The sequence below is a fragment of the Mastigoproctus giganteus genome, chromosome 13 (assembly GCF_048544385.1).
Source record: "Mastigoproctus giganteus isolate SK-2022 chromosome 13, ASM4854438v1, whole genome shotgun sequence".
In the NCBI taxonomy this organism is placed as follows: Eukaryota; Metazoa; Arthropoda; class Arachnida; order Uropygi; family Thelyphonidae; genus Mastigoproctus; species Mastigoproctus giganteus.
In genome coordinates this window covers 108519785-108538058 of record NC_143587.1, presented here as the reverse complement: position 1 = coordinate 108538058, position 18274 = coordinate 108519785, and the positions used below count along the sequence as shown (strand labels likewise).

At 32.6% G+C, this 18274-nt stretch overlaps 1 protein-coding gene across 6 annotated transcripts in view; it reads right to left on the bottom strand.

Annotated features, from left to right (window-relative positions):
• Nucleotides 1-2374: 2374 nt before the first annotated feature.
• The window catches only part of LOC150076347 (phospholipase D1-like), a 496427-nt gene continuing 480527 nt past the window's right edge, over nucleotides 2375-18274 (bottom strand). For 4 of the 6 annotated variants that reach the window (XM_090387709.1, XM_090387710.1, XM_090387706.1 and 1 more), the window contains one exon: nucleotides 3570-4744. The gene's annotated coding sequence lies outside the window, so the exon portion shown is untranslated. Of the gene's footprint in view, nucleotides 2932-3569; nucleotides 4745-9256; nucleotides 9332-18274 lie in introns of those variants that run through there. The other 2 variants (XM_090387707.1, XM_090387708.1) reach the window with 2 other exon arrangements.

The following is an 18274-nucleotide window of genomic DNA, read 5'->3' as shown; positions in this document are numbered from 1 at the left end:
TCTCTCAAATGATTTATCATAACACCAAGTCTATTACTTCATATCTGCTGTTTTTTTTTAACTGTCTATTCTGCAATCAAGTGTGAATTAAATAACTGAAATATTAAAATTACTTGACTTAAGGAACCAATTAACAACAGGTATCAAGGATACACTGTATAAATTCATTTATTCTGAGTGTTTTCTTTTGTTTGGAGCCTATCACCAGGGCCATATTTTCCACATTGGTTTACAATGGCTTTTACCAATATAAATTCTTATGCACAGCAAACAATCACAACTTATTATTTCAAAAGATTACGATTCACAACAATCATACTAAACTCAAATGGTAGTATAAAAAAACAATGCCGCGAAGAATCACTCAAAAGACAAAAGCCAGTGCATGACACTAAATATATATATACACAGTCGATTCCGGTTATTTGGGACACATCAGGACTAGTGCATTTTGGCCCGATTAAGCGGCTGCCCCAATTATTCAAAGTTTCACGTAAAAAGAGTTAAAAATACAATGGACCCCCGCTTTACAATTTGTTCACTGTACAATCAAATCACGTTACGATGGAGTCACCATAGTAAAGTACTGTTCACTATACGATGTGTAGTAAGCGCCGGTCACTGTGAGTACATTTATGAATTGAATTTTAATTCTATTAAACAGCAATTCTAATTAGCGAAAATAGGAGGAATATTATCCACAGGTTATAAAAGTAAAGATATAAATCTGCACAAAGGTATCCTTTATTACCTTATCAATTAAAAAATGAAATATGTGAAAATCTGAAGAATATACGTGATAATCAGAATAATTAATAGTACATACTAACTAGTTGACATTTCTGTTCACTGACATTTCTGGGTGAGGGTTAAAATTTAAAACAGTAAAAAGATAAGCAATCAATAACAAAGAACACGGCACACACAAATTACAAGTAACACAATACGCGCAAGTGAGAATGGAGTAACAAGTTACAAAGCTTTAAAAATAGGAATGAAGAGGAGATTCTGAAAATTAATTTTTTTTATATGATTGAAGTGTAAACACATTTCACCATAATAACCCACGGAATTCCAGCTATCGGTATTATTGCAAATTCAATAAGATCAAGTTTACTATCTGTATATAAGATTGCACTAACAGAAAAGCCCAATAAACAGGTGACTGCTAATTGTTTTTATTGTTTTATGGTTGCGACCTCCAGAAATCCGATTGAAACACGTGGTATGGTCGGAGACAATCGTAGGGTAATCTCCAGTGCTGCAGTCTCCTGCTACAAATAAACAGCACATTGTCCCAATTAAGCGAAGTAAACCCTGGATTATTTTCTTGATTGGGTTCTGCTTTTTAAGATTTGTCCCAAATAAACGGTTGCTCCAATTAACCGGAATCCCCTGTATTTGGAATTGCTGAAAATTTCTATTAATATGAAATAGACATGATTTCATTATTGCTGTTGTTATTTGGTTTTTAGGAGCATTAGCAACTAAGGCCATATTGCTCTGGGGATATGCAGTGGTCATTCCCTGACCTTTCTGCATCCTCTGTATTTGGTGGTCATGGACTCGAACCCCGGTCTAATCAAGAAGTGTGTGCTATGCACTGCTGCTCCTGTCCACCTGGCTATGGAGGCGCCTTTCATTATTGAAGTTGTTTATGTAATAATCTACTCTTTAAAATATATTAAGATTTTATTTCTTGAAAATATATATTTCTGTACAATTGCAAAACAATAATAATAACAATAACATTCCAAAATTATGTGCATTTTTAGAGATACATTTTGCTATATAACAGAAAGATTTTAACATGACTAAGTTCCCTGGCTGAGCCAATTTCATTAAAAAGATTTATAGTTATATAAAATTTCACCACACACACAAATTTATTAATAAAAATAAAACAAGTTAAATAATGAAAACATTATGTGAAACAAAAGTATCATATTTCATTTTTGTACAGTTTCAAAGAAATAAATATGCAAACATGTTGCATAAACACTGCATTAATACACACAGAGCAGCATGGTGTGGGTCTACTTATTTCTGATTTTTTACCCTGTGAAATGAAATCTCTCTCTAAAATTTAATTTTTTTCTCTAGAAAAAAAAAATTAACATAGAATAATTTAGATGGAAATAAATGTTAAAAGAATTATTTAATGTTTGTAACATTAAACAATTAATTAAATAATAATTAGTCATTACCACAAAGTACAAAATATTTACACTGCTTAATTCTGAAACATGATTGTTAATAACTTTACTTCTATAGTTGTTAATAACTCTTAACTGTACATTCAATTAGGCCCAACTAAACAATCTTTTTTGTAATCATAACGACACATTTTTCTCAATTAAGCTAGAATTTTTTTTTTTTTTTAAATGGTACAGTAACAATCACATGAATGCCTAGACACAGAACATACGTCTTAAGGCAAAACAACTTTTTTTTAACATGATAGTTAAAAATTTTACTCCTTATTTTCATACACCATACTACAGTATTAGTCTTGCATATAAATGTTTTCATAAATTAAATTAATCACAATCAGTGCTCTTGTTGAGGATGAGAATACCTCTCAGCACCAAAACACAGCACTTAAAATATGTAATCACATTAATATTCATTAATTAGACTTAAAAGACAAAAGGGATAAAGTAGTCGCACTGGATCCATTTGTGGATTAAAACATCCATAAATGGATGTTTAACAGTTGAACCTGGATTAAAACATTATTAGTCATCTAAATGTCCTCTCCTTATTTGAGAAGAGTCATTACCTTTTATTAAATATAATTTGGCAATACATATGCAAATAAGATGTTGGGCTAATCTATATAACATTTGAATTTGGTTCATTAATAAACTTCTCTTATCACTTGATCACGTGTCACTTCTGTGGTAAGTAGGCGATGTGGAGTCTTTATGCCTTTTAAAAATCCAATTAATAACAGTATTTTAACATTATCACTGGATTATTAACGATACAATAAGATAACAATCATATGAAAACTTTGAGAAAGAACATAAAACATCTTAAACAACCTATATATTTATACATTTTTCAGAAGGAATAACAGATCTGCATTAAACAATAATGAACTGCCATATTCATATTTAAAATCAGTAACATTCTTGTCAAGCGTCCACTTATTTAAGTAAAGCTCTCCAATTTTAACTCTGATATGACACACAATTATTAATATCTCTCTTTTTTTTTAATTTGAACTATATGATCATGCCTAAATATTGTAGAATTCAAACAGTGTGTGTGAATGTTTTGATGAAGCAAATGTACTTCTATTAGAGAAATAAATATTTTCTGAATATGCATTTTCTAATTAATAGTAAAAGTAAAGCGACCAAGAGGTATTTCATATTATATTACAAGAGTGGCAATGATTTAGTGAAAATTAGTAATGTGATTCATTATACAATTCTCTAGTATTACTTGATTACTTGTCACTTCTGTGACAAGTACATGGTTCCAGTGTGGCAATTCTTTTGCCTTTTTAAATCTAATTAATAATAGTATATTAATATTATTATTGGATTAATGATAAACTAAATATGTGCTATAGTGGATTTTAAGTACATACAAAGAAGAATGCTCTTGGTTACATTAGAGAAATGAAGTCGTATTTCATAAAAGGAGCATTTTTAATTTAACAGTTTAGTACTTATCATTATATGATGAGATAATGTCAAACAAAATTTAAATTTTTGCCCATTTCCTCAGAACAAGTAGTTTTATCCGGTTGCAAATAAAAACTCAGTTTTGATTTCAATATGTGACTTATGTCTTTACAAACCACTCCAGATTATGATTTTCACATTTTTTAAAGCTAAATTTTTGCAATAATTTTTTTAAATTGTTTGTTATGATTAGCAATTATACAATTTTGTTGACGAGCATAAACATTAGTATATTTTGCAAGTCAGTTGCACTTTTACATATTGTTGTTACCAGTCAAATTTGCTCTATTGGATTATGAGACCTTTTATGGGTTACTTTCGAAATATGGATAAGTTACCTAGCCTCTGGTAAGGTAAATTGTACTCTTAGTCTCTGGTCTAGTTTCCTCCATAAATTCAGTTTCTATCCCAAAAGTTCAGTTTTCCATCTGATTTTTTCAATTGTCCACAATCCATACAATTTTAAGGCAAAAGCACAAATTTACAAAATTTACAAGGGGTACAATAGGCCATCTACAGAGTGGCTAAGCTGTCATGTCTTCCCACTTACTTCAATCAAGCTTCCAAAGTATGATGCCCTTATAATTTGCACAGTAGTTGTGACTACAAATCCTCAGAATTGTGAGGAAGAGACCTGAGTTTGATCCAGGATGGAGGAAGCTACGGCTGTTTTTCATACTCTGATAGGATAAATTGGTCTTGGATGGTGGATACACAGTTTTTCCAACAGTAAATTAGAATTTTTTCTGCCTAAAACACAGACAAACTGATCATCCTGAAACCAGGTGTGCTAAAACTGAAAGGTAGTTGGAGTAAGGGGTCCCAAATTGCCAAGGCACACACACTTAAATGGCACTGTAATAGATTAGAATTGTAGGCAACTCTCCAGGTAGCTAATCCTCACTACTATTCCGGAACTGTCCACAGAAAGTAAGCAATTTACACCTTGTAGTTTTAGCTGCTTTGGCACACATTCTAAATGATCCAACCCAGAGAAAAACTGTGTACAAAGTAGTTCTGTATTACCTATATCCATTTGATTAGAGCTTATTTAAAAAAAAAAAATGTAAGATCAATAAAACTTAAAGATTTATGACTTATACACTGGGTATAAATCAGAGTTAACCAAAATTACATAGCTTAAATGAAGTCTATTTCATTACATTTATAAAAATTTTAAATAATAAAAATTTAAAAACTTAAGTGCATATTATCATTTTAATGGTTTCAACTGAATAAACATAAAAAAAAAAAAAAAAAAAAAACTTTTTTTCTTCAGGCAGAAAGTACCAGGTTCTCAGATGGATTATAAGAATATGGAATAAAAAAGAATAAAATTGTATTAAATATTTCAAAGATAAAGTGTGATTTCGGTATGTATTACAATCATGGTTATGTGGGATGGTATTACTGCTGGAAAGGCAAGTAAAAATGAACAAAATGGAAACAGAACTGTTAGAAAGCAACAAGAAACACTAAGTGAAAATTAAGCACAGGTATACCTTGTTATATGCGATCTCTCACTTTACACGTTTTTGCTATAACATGATAAAAAAAAAAAAAAAAAAAAAAAATTAAACTGGTCTCAATTACTGTGCGCAAACATTTACAAATCAATCATCACGTGTCATAAGCAAGCAGTGTTGTAATGACAGTATGCTGCTGCAACAGGATATAGAAAAGTTGGGTAGATGGGCTGAGAAGTGGCAACTGAAATTTAACATTCACAAATGCAAAGTACTGCATATGGGTGGCAGTAACCCAAGAGAAATGTACCAACTATGTGGTGTTACACTCAGGGTAGTGGAAAATGAAAGAGACCTGGGGGTAACTGTGCAATCAGATATGAAGTTTTCTGAGCAGTGCAGACAGGCTGCAAGAGTATGTCATGGGGTCTTGTCAATGATATACAGGAATTTTGCAAGCAGGGATAAGGAGGTGATTATCCCCTTGTATAAGGCAATGGTCAGGCCACACCTTGAGTACTGCATACAGGTCTGAAAGAGTCATTTTAGGAAGATTTAGATATAGCTACTATATTAATGTAGCTTTTAAAAAATTTCATAATCAGTTGTGTGATTTGAAGAATTGAATGTGCTTTACAATTAATGATAACAGAGAACCTATAATTCAACTGGAAACCTCTGAAATGCACAGGAAAGTAGTGCTAACCTAATTGCAAATAACATATTATACTCTGAAAGGCTATATATACTGTAGTGTCAAAGCAATAATATATTCAAAATTTTTTTTGTTTAACATCAGAGCATAATTCACTCGAGATGTTCAAACAGACTAGGCAACCAAAAGAGCTAGCACTGCAGCGTAGGAAATTTGCATGCTCATTTTGTATCTAGTAGCTATTACTAAGAAATACAAAACAACTAATCAGACAGTCACAACAGAATACATTTCCACAACCCTTTGTGTCAAGTTCTAAGTTTGCCATGGACAGTCTCCAGCAATTTGTATCACAGCATGGTAGTATAACACGTGCATTTTAAGTAATCTAATGTTTTAATTAGTTTTCCAGCACATAACAGGCCAAATTACCTGGGACTGGAGTGTCACAGAACATCTGGCTATATCATTTTAACTATTTTCAAAATTTACATAAAACTTTTCATAGCTGTAGAGTAGTGGTATGTCAAATTAAATAAATATAATAAAGCAAGGTATTATAGATGAGCATTAATACAAGAATACAATGATTGTAAATAAGATAAATAAGGGAACATAATTTAATCATTATTTTACATCACTTTGCTTAATTATTACAAATAAGTGCAACAAGTTACAGTGCGATGGGGTATGGAAAGGAATCTTACTGTCTATTTCAGGAAATCTGACAAGAAGTTTCTTGCTGTGAGCCCTGAATATGAGTATGGAAACGACACAAATCTCTAGTTCTGCAATTAAATAGGAATGTGGTTCTATTATTTCTGCTGCTGCTGCCAGAAGCAATCAAGAATTCGTCACATACTTTTTTTCAGTAAGGTAATATTTGTCTGCATTAGTTTTAAAATCTTGCGATATAAATCCTGAAGTGCTTTCAAAGGACCAGCTTCAAAGAGCATTACAAGCAGGGATTCTCTACCTCCACTTCACAGGACTGATTATATGACCAGAAGAAAAGTGCTGAAAGTGTTATGAACAGGAGTTTATTGTATTTCACTTCTTTTTTTTTTTTTTTTTACAGCTTGCCACACAACTCTAAATCAATACGATTATGGACACTCTATAAAAAACAAGTCTGAAGCTGCATCTTGGCAATCTGGTAATAAGATATCGAAATACTAAATGCTCACTAATGCCAAGGGTAAAGATGCCATGGCAGCTGGCCAAAAGTTATCCATAAACTGTTATGAACTTAGATTCTAAATTGTGATCACCAAAGAACAAAATTCAAATAAAAAAGACTGAAGGATTTTTCCAAGGCCCTTTTATATTTGAGGGCAGAGTGATCGGGTTTCTTTTTTTTCTTTTTTAAGTGGAGCAGTTAAAATTATCACTTTTAAAATTATTTCTAACCCTAAAAGTTGTTTCCTAAAACCAAAATAGTGATGGAAACATTTATTGATAGAAAATTTTATTTTTATGAAATAAATGGTATGACTGTAACATTCAAATGTAGGATAATAACTAAATTCTACTACTAAATGTCTCGCATAACCTATGATGTATTTCCCTCTAACTATAATGGAACTTTTGTTCAATAAATATTTGGAATCAGATAATAATTCAGATATTTAAAATGCAAAAAAATTGAGCCAGACCTAAGTAGCTCAGTTTATTGTCTTTAAATAAGTAATTTGATTAGTCTTTACAGTTACTTGAATGCTTGTACTGTTTCTACAATATATAACTCAAAAAATTAGGTTTTATATATACCTAAATTATATACCTAATATAATTCAGAAGTAATTCAGATATTTAAAATGCAAACAAATTGAGCCAGACCTAGGTAGCTCAGTTTATTGTCTTTAAATATATAACTCAATATATATTGTTATATATATAACTCAAAAAATTAGGTATTTACATATTCAGAATGCTGTATTTCTCACAAATGAAGTCTACACCGTATACTGAACCTTCATTTTAGAGCATCCCCCCCCCAAATAAAAATAAAACTTATAAACCATTATATTATAATACCCGTTTTAAAATAATAATTCAAATTTAAGTGAAATAAGCTGACATTCACAAATTAATTCTTAAATCATCAGTACATAGTCATCAGTTCCAATGAGTCTGGATTAGAATGTAGTGAAGAATATCAGTTTTTTTTTCCATTGAAGTTCTGTGCTCATGCTGCTTTCCAGAATTTTATCACAAAGATATTAGGACAATTAAAGCTACTATTATCTCACAGAGGATGGTGCAGTCAAGCAAACAGTATAAAGGCATCATTAAGAAAATAAAATATTGTAGAGAAAAGAGCTAGAAAGTCAAAAGAAATTCCAGGAAACCTTTCAATTTTTCCCCTTCAAATAGAAGGAGGGTGTCAAAAAAGAATAATAAATTATAAAATAATTGCTTTGTAACTGCTAAATGTATGCTGAAAATGGCAAATTTGTTCAATTTGGCATACAAATGAAATTAATGAAATATTCAGAAATTAATGATAATATGCATCCCAGATTCAATTAAACAGGATAAAGTAGACAAAATTTTGCAAAGTGATACACCTTAAACAATTAAATGCACTTTCTAAAAATCATTTTATAAAATTTTATCAAGGAAAGGGGATAAATAATGAAGAGCCCTTTGGGAAGGAATATAATGACTTTTAAGGATTATGAGGGTAGTAATAATACATTAAGAAAAGGCTCAAAAATTTTGACTATTGAGATCAAGTAACCAAAAAACTGAGAGGATGGAGTTCGGGAGATATAAGATGAACCTGCCTGTAGCAATCAAGTTCATTCTATAGAGGAAGTAGCTTTTTCAGAAATGTGTCATTGCTATAATTTTAAAAGATGAAAAGAGGCACTTAAAGATTTTAGCAAAATATCTGATAAATAAACTTTAGGATTTGAACTACCTAAAAACATATAATACCAACACTGAGAATACTTCAGTATATATTGCTATAATTTTAAAAGATGGTAGATAAAAGAGAGGCACTATTATTAAAGATTCTAGCAAAATATCTGATAAATAAACTTTAGGATTTGAAGTACCAAAAAATATATAATACCAATACAGTACTGAAAATATTTCTACCTAAGTGGAAGAACTGGGATGTATGAAAGACTAGTTTTTTTTTTTTTTATAACAAATATCTCAGATTGTATATAGTATGGCAAAAAATTTGAAACTGTATTGTTCAAAGCATAACATTTACAAATATATAACATTATTTGCTGTACAGTAAATGATGGCATATATGCATTATATCAATTGATTTTTAGATATGAGGAAAAAAAAACCCTCAGTAGGAAAATAAATATATTTCTTAGTCAAAAGACTGTATATATTGAAGAGGGTTTTTTTTAGGAGCATTAGCAACTAAGGCCATATTGCTCCGGGTATATGCGGTGGTCATTCCCTGACCTTTCCGAATCCTCTGTATTAGGTGGTCACGGGCTCGAACTCCGGTCTAATCAAGAAGCGTGTGCTACGCACTGCTGTGAAGAAGGGGCAAAAATTTTCACCATATAATAAAAATATATAAAAAAAAAAAAATTCTTTGCAACATGCTGCATCTAAGCTAATCAATAAATTAAAATGTTCTATAATTAAATGTTAACTGCTTAATTTAAGTACATCTTTTATCAAATTGTCCTTTTTTCATATAATCTGTTGACATTAAGTAAGAATTGTACAAATTTATTTTATCACAAAGTTGTTTTCTTTTAAAACTTGAGCAAATAGTTATCACATTTCAGAAGTATATGAAATAAAATTAAAAACACATACAATTTTGTTTTCATTGTAAGAGGTGAATGGGTACCTAGAGGTAATAATTACTGAGTTATAGTTTGTATAGTGTACAACATTCTATCATTACAATGAATCCATCTGTTATGGATATATTAAGATAATATAATACCAAACCATACAACATGATACTTAAGATGTATAATGTAATATTTTATTTTTAATTAATAAACTTATGGGTACTGCAGAACATGGTATGTATGTGTCTATTAAAGAAAAATAAACAAAGCAAATTAAAGAAAAATAACCTCATTTTTCTTAATAAAATTTAAGAAATACAAGAAAACTGCAACCTCTTCAAGTATGTTATTTTGAAATGATAAAAATGAATGAAATTAAAAGCAACAAAAAAAAAAGTAGTTTACAATATTTAATACAATAAAAATTAATAAATGTAGTACTCTGAAAATTTTACTAAAAAAAACACACCCTAGAAATTTCTCCAAAGTCCCACACTTCAATCAGTGCTGTTCATTTGATTACTGTTAACTATTTGGGAATCTACAGAAAAGTTTTCTTGGGGAACTTTTCCATACATTCTCAAAATAATATGTTTCACAATATGACTCAAACTTTAATGATTAAAATTGATGAAATGCTGTATTCTGGACCAATGGAAAATTATTAGAATTTGAAAAATTAAATAACCAGCAATACTTTATGGGACTTACTTCAGCCCCTGCTCAGTTGTTTTAGCGATCACAAACAATTAAACTGACACACTAAGGATTTAAAAAATGCTGTAAAATGGTTAAAGATGAATTGCCACATGTTACTTCCGACTGATGTGTGAAGCACAAAGGAACCACAAAGCCTTTCTAATTGTTTCACGAATAGTATGAAAAATTTAGCCTTAAACTTTGTTCAGCATTTTAGAACCCTCAGTACATTCATTTCATTGTTTTATCTATATACATATTGAAATCCCATAAGGTACAGCTGAGTATTTCATTTATCTTTTCCAAATTCTAAATAAACTTCTGCTATCCCAGAATGTATTGTTTCCATTACTCACAGCCAACTTCCTACAGTGTTAAATGCCCTTTGACATTTATATTTGAGCTGTGATGTGTTTATCATTGGTTGCTCCCAATTTCCTAATAGTTATCATTATTCAAACTGTATGTTACAAAGTTGGAAAGCAAGTCGAAACTCGCTTGTGAAACTCGAAATCATTGTTAATTTGTTATATGTTTATTTCTCAACCGAAAGCTTAGAAATTTAGTATATTGCTCACCTTAAGAAATAGCATGTTTCCTGAGGTGATCAATACTCTTATCCAAAAATACTTGTCAAGCATAATATTCTAAGACTTCAGTTAAAAGGAGTGGTGGTGGTGGGGGGTGGGGTTGTTGTTCACTTGAAAAGTTTATATGATATCTGGTAGCAGTAGCTATATCACCATTAGACAAGGAATGTGAGGCAAAGCACAGGGAAAATCTATTTATCAATAAACCAGTTGTTCAATCAATCAATCATATAAGCATGAAACTGATGCCATTGGAAACATGTTGATCCAGAAAACTATAAAGTTTGCCATAGTCGTATTTACACAATTTCCATTATTAAATGGAAGGAGGATATTTAAATAGGCTCAAATAGATCTTATGTTTAGGAAAGTTTTCCAAAGTAAGAAATAAGCTGTGACTGCTGTAGTTTATGACCTTTGAACTTTACTACCAGCACAGACACAGAGCATTAAGTTCAAAAAATTCAGCAAAAATTAATTCACAATTTTGCCAGATTTATGAGGTCCTACTATGCACATTTGTGCAAACACTCACAAAACTACACTAAAAAAGAACTCTAATGTACAAAAACTAATATCAAATGCATGAAAAAAATCTTGTCTTCAATAACTTGATTTCTATATAACAAGTTATTGTAACAACAACAACGTGTGTGTGTGTGTGTGTGTGTGTGTGTGTGTGTGTGTGTGTGTGTGTGTGTGTGTGTGTGTGTGTGTGTGTGTACGTGTGCGCACTTACATTTACTATTTGGGATAAAAAAGTAGTTACATAATGCATCAATCCATTCATGGGTGACTTTGCCAAATGTGGGTGGGTTCTTGTTCTGGAGGGCTCTAGAGAGACACTGCCTAGCAATCAGACAAATTATTGTCAAAGAACAAATCAGAGTTAAAAAAAATTATAAATAAAATCCATTGTTCCTTTTTTTTTTTAATGCAATAATATCCTCTACTTTATTTTTAAAGCATTGTTTTAATAGATATGATCAACTTCTGGATTTGAATTCCAAAGAAGTTCTTTGATTTTGGTATTTGTACTCTCAAACTGGATAACCAGCCAAGTACAATCTCCTCTTCCAATATTCAAAACTATTTTTCATGATGCCATCTCTTATAAGCTACAGCTACAATTAGTTGTAAACACAGTTAAGATATTGCAGCACATATTAGAAAAATTAAGACAATTCATACATTAATAGATACATTGCTTAAAGTTACCTTCAAAATGTAGCTTTACATACATATTCTACAGAAATCACACACACAAAAACAGAGCATGTTCCTATTAACGTAAGCATTTATATGCGTATCAAGTTATATTAGCAGCAACACAAATGGAAAGGGCTGGTATGTTGCAATTGAAATGTTTTGGATTGGCACTAAAATAGCTCAAAAATAACAAATTATAACATGGAAGAAGCAATCTATTCTCCTCAATAATTGAGGAGAGGGAGGAGAAGGAAAAGCAGGAATTAGATAGCAGAAAGTATGCTGAAGAAAATGAAAGCACTGCTTGGGTAAAGTGGGATTGTTAGTTTTGTCCCAACATCTAACCCTGGACAGAAGAAATCAGATAGTGTGCCATAGGGAAAACGTTATCAGCAGAGTTATTAATTTATTAATTATTAAACATTAATAATCTTTTATTTAAAAATATTATTAGCTACATTAAATATATACAGGTGGTCCCTGATTTATGTTGGGGATGTGTTTCTATGTGCAGTGATATACTTGTATATACAGTAGAACCACGTTAATCTGGACCCCAAGGATTTTCAGTCAGGGGAAAAATTTTAACTATTGAAAAAAAAAAAAAAATTTCTATTCAAAAGATTTCTCCTGCCCACCTAGCTACGGAGGCACCTGCGTACACCCTACCTCAGTCTTTAGTGTGTATGAATTTTCAGTTATTTAGTATGAATTTCATTTGTAAAAAATGCACCATGCAGGAAAGGGAAGCACTTTGGTTATAAGTAGTTTTCATTATGCTAGAAGTAGTGATTCTTGGTAATATCTGAAGCATAGTCTGGACAATGTACAAGGAAAGATATGTCTTCAGTGAAAATCTGGGCAGAAATTTTTTAAATGTAGAAAGCTCAAATAAATATAATTTAAAATGTATGGAAAGTATCCTTAATGAATTGTCAGGAAAGTAGAAATCATGGAATAATGAGAAAATGGCAGGAAAAGTTTGGTGATTTGAACATATTAGTATCAGCAAGCAAATGATGTAAGAAAACAAGCTTATAAAGCATCAGCAAAAAAAAAAAAAAAAACCCACTCACATCAATTATCCATCCCCTCCAATAGTTTATCTAGTTCTTTCTCGAATTTACTCAAACCATCCACTTTCACAACAACAGATGGAAATTTGTTCCAACAATCAACCACCCAATGGCTAGAGGCAAGTTTCCGCACATCTATTCTGCAACCATCCTTCAATTTGAATTTGTTCCCCTTCTTATATATAGTCTGGGCAGAAAGAAGAAAGCCATCAAGCATTGAGCTTTCTCAATCCATTCAAATCCTTAAACACCTCAACCAGAGCACCTTGCAGGTGCTAGTCTCCAGACACTGCAATTTGCAGAACTGAAGCTGCTAGAATGTTACAAAAGTGTGTTCGAAGAAAATGCTTGTCAGTGGGTCAAAACTGAAAGAGGCACTTGAAATTGCTTCACAAGTCAGCAAAGGAAGTTTACTTGCTAGCAACAGACAGCCCATGATGGCATTAACGAAGTGATTAGTGAAGACCAGAAAGGTTGCCTTCCTTCAATTATTCATAGGTTTTTACAACCCAGACATTTACAACACAGATGAGGCTGGATTTTTTTTTGCTCTCTGCATACAATCTCTCACTTAAGTCAGAGCAAGGTAAGGGAGAAAAAGTGAAAAGGTGGTAGACAATCTGTGATAACAGTGAAGGAGAAAAGTAGTCTTCATTGATCATCAGGAGGTCACTTCAATCAAGGAGTTTTATAAATGCTGGCTTGATTCAGCTTGGTAGTGTATCATGGTTTGAAATTTTTTTTAAGACAACTATTTTTACATATATGGTGATATTAACAATGCCTTAAAGATACAAATCAACTCTTTAATCAATAAATCTCATTAAAATGAAAAAGAAATTAAATTCTCATAAAACTATTTGCACTATAATATCTCATCTTTGCAAAAACAAATTTCACTTGTTTAGTATTTATAACAAATATAAAATTTATTTTATTTATATATCTATCTATGATAATAATAATATGAAAGAAATTTTAATGCCATAATATTAAAACTGTTAATTATACAGGATGCCAAACAGGAAGAACTAAGTAAAGTGGAAGTTTAAGAAAGAAAGATGCTAAAAGCTGAAAGAATATGAAAGATGCTAATGATTTCAATTATACGAAAAAATGAATAAGGTTACAAGTGCTGGCAAGGCACTTGTATAAAGTGCAATTTTCTAAGCATTTGCTATTCATTTTTTAGTCAGATTTATCACGGTATTATAAGGTTACTATAATTTCACTATTGATTTCAATTATATAATAATAATACATATTCAATGTGATAATGACTATAATATATAATACTAATTACTGGGAGGCACCTCTGTAGCAAGGTGGGCAGAAGCAGAAGTGCATAGCACACACTTCTTAATTAGACCGGGGTTCGAGCCCGTGAACACAAAATACGGAGGATGCGGAAAGGTCAGGGAATGACCACTGCATATCCACGGAGCAATATGGCCTTAGTTGCTAATGCTCCTAAAAACCAAACAACAACAACTAATTACTGGCATTGATGTTTAGATATCTATGTTGTCAATTTAGTGATTATGTGGGAAATAAGTAATTATTCTTATGAAAGGATTGGGAAGAACATCAATAAATTAAAATATCAATGATGGGAAGAAAGTTTCGGAACGTACAAATTTAGAATACGCATTGACAAAAATGGTGGTTCCAATACCATGAACTGCACATTAGTGGATATATATATCCATCTGTCGTATTTAGTATTACTGCTTCTATTCTTTGCCTCTTTTTTTTTTTACCATTTACTGGTGGTCATTTTCCCCCCTTTCCATACATTATACGTGTATACTGGTCCTTTGCACACCTCTTAAAAATTATACCTTTTAATTTTCTAAAAATTCCAAATTTACAATTTATTAAAAATTTCACCATAGTAATATTTTGGCCACACACTTTGCTACATCAAATGTAATTCATAATTAGTAATTTAATTAACAACATATATTTTAGTATTATACCTGTTAATTCATTAACACATGGTCCACACCACATCGGGACCAATATTTTTACCAATGCACACTCTAAATTCATAAGTTTTTTATATTCCTACTTTTCCATTTTGACCTGCTTGATTGATAGATGTAAAAACATTACAGCCTTAATGAATCATCATAGTTGTGGTCCGCTAATAAAGTTTGCTGTGATGTTCCACTATGCCTTACTTTCTTCCCAGCATTAATATTTTAATTCATTAATGTTCTCCTCAGGCCTTTCATAAGAGGAATTGTTTATTAATTGAATTTGAAAGTGTCTACAATTCTGCCCAGACACGATAGGAGGGAGTATATGATGAGAGTCTTTTCGATTGTGTAAGGCTCAAGGGGAAGAATTTTTCTCAGCCTATTCTGTGCTTGTTAACAGGAAAGACCACTTCTACAGGGATGGGATACACTTAATAGAAAGGGTGCAAGAATATTTGCTGATGCTATCGAGGCAGTGTAAGGTGGGTCTAAAAACTGTTAGCTTTGAGGGAGAATACACAGACTAATACCTCTGCCAGTAGCTGCTGGCATAGGTAAAAGCGATTCTTGCACTGCTTCTATTGGAATGAGCAGCAGCCTGTAAAATAAGATGCAGGGGGATTTCAAAGACTGTTGGGAATCACTGCATTACAAGTAAACATAAAGGCTGTGTTAGGGTAGCTAAGAATAGGGACAGGTGCATGAATACTTAGGTGTACACCAATGCTAACAGTTTGGTAAATAAATTTGATGAATTTGAAGTGTTGGCCAAAACATCAAAGGCAGATATTGTTGCAATATCGGAGATGGGGTGTCACCCAGATATAAGGAAGGCAGAACTGGAATTTGGGGAGTACAATGTGTACAGGAAGAATAGACAGGATAGGAAGAGAGGAGGGGGTTATGCTATTAGTTAAGAAACAAAATCCAAGGAAGTGCAGCCAGTCGACACTGTGGGACAGTGCAGTGTCAAGTCAGTTTGGTGTGACATAAACATTGGGAGATCAAAATTGAGAGTAGGAGTGTGTTATAGGCCTAATGACTGATGGGTATAATAAAAAAAAAAAAAAAAACCTGTACAGGGAAATAAAGAGTGGACCAGTAAATCAGAGAGTCTTATAATGGAGATTTTAATTTCCCAGATATTGATTGGAATTTGTGGGTTGGCTACTCACACAGTAGCAAAGCTTTTGTGGATTTATTGGATGACTGTTTTCTATATCAGCATGTTCGGGAGGCAACTAGAGGGAGCAATACTCTTGATCTGATTATCAGTAGTGATTCTTCGTGCATTAAGAATCTGCAGATAAAGGAACCACTAGCTGGCAGTGATCACACTGTGCTGAAGTGAGATTTACTCAAAGAGGTAACTACCATCAGGGGTAAAGGTAACGGTTTCTGTTTTCATAAAGGTGACTATGGTGGTCTGGGACAGTATTTAAATTCTATACTGTGGGACCAACTGATGATGTTACCAAAGCAAATTCAAAATTGGAAGCATTCAAAGGATTAACTTTTTTAAGCTACTAGCCTTTTCAGATTAACTAATGAGACGTGGCAGAGAAGAAAAAAGCGTGGGATAAATATAAATTAATGGGTGACACGGAAGCCTATGACAGATATAAGGTGGTCTGTAACCAAGTGACAAAGGAGGTTAGGCAGGTGAAGGCAGATTACGAGAAATCTTTGGCAAAGGATGCAAAGAATAACAGCAAAGAGTTCTTTACTTATGTAAACTGTAGAAGGAAGGAGATGAATGACATTGTTCCACTGGATATTGATGGTTCAACTATTGATGATCCTGATCAGGTAGCTAACAAACTAAATGAGTATTTTACATGTACATTTACACATGAGAAGTTATTCAGAGAGGGGAATGCAACTCTGGCAGTGAGCTAGATGATTTTATAATAACTGAGAGCAAAGTGGAGGAAAAATTGTTGAAGATAAACCTAAGAAAGGCACCTGGGGTGAATGGGATCTATCCAGTTATCTTAAAGGAGGCAGCAAAGGAAGTAAGCAAACCCTTAGCCATAATTATGAGTGCTTCCTTGGACTCAGGGGAGGTCATGGTCTGGAAATGTGCAAATGTGACCCGAAATCCACAAAGGAGGATCAAAGGGAGACACAGGTAATTACAGACCTGTTTGATTAATTTCTCTTCCAGGGAAATTAATGGGGGGCACTGGTTAAAGAGGCACTGCAGGATCATCTAGACAAGACTTCAGTTATAGCTCGGATACAGCATGGGTTTGTTAAGGGGAAGTCTTGTCTGAGCAATTTGATTGGTTACTATGATGTGGTCACAAAGGAACTGGATGCAGGTAATAACTTTGATATCATATATTTGGATCTTAGAAAGGCTTTTGATACTGTTGCACATGGAAGACTGCTGCACAAATTGGATAAAGGGTTGGTTGAATGGGAGAAGACAGAGTGGCAATCAATGGACACTGCTCTTCGTGCACTAATGTTATTACTGGAGTCCCTCAGGCTTCAGCGTTGGGTCCGTTGTTGTTTTCTTTATTTATTAATGATACTGATTATGGTATATCAGGCTTAATGTCCAAGTTTGCAGACGATACAAAGGTTGGCAGGGTTGTTAATGACAGCAAGTTGCTGCAATAGGATCTAGAAAAGTTGAGCAGATGGTTTGAGAGGTGGCAACTGAAGTTTAACATTGACAAACGTAAAGTTCTGCATATGGGAAGGAGTAACCCCAGAGTAACATATCAACCTGTGTGGTACTACACTGACAGTGGTAGAGAGTGAAAAGCACCTGGGGGTAATTGTGCAGGCAGATATGAAGTTTTCTGAGCAGTGCAGATGGTCTGCAAGAGTAGCTGATGGTGTCTTGCCAATGATATACAGGAATTTTTCTAGCAGGGATAAGGAGGTGATTATCCCTTTGTTTAAGGCAATGGTAAGGCACACCTTGAGTACTGGATACAGGTCTGGAGGCCTCATTTTAGAAAAGATGTAGAGCTGCTGGAGCAAGTGCAGAGAAGGGAAATAAGATTAGTGAATGGAACCAAGGGTTGTTCTTAAAAAGAAAGGCCTAAGTTTTCAAATTACAGTGTCTGGAAACTAGATACTTGCGAGGTGATCTGATTG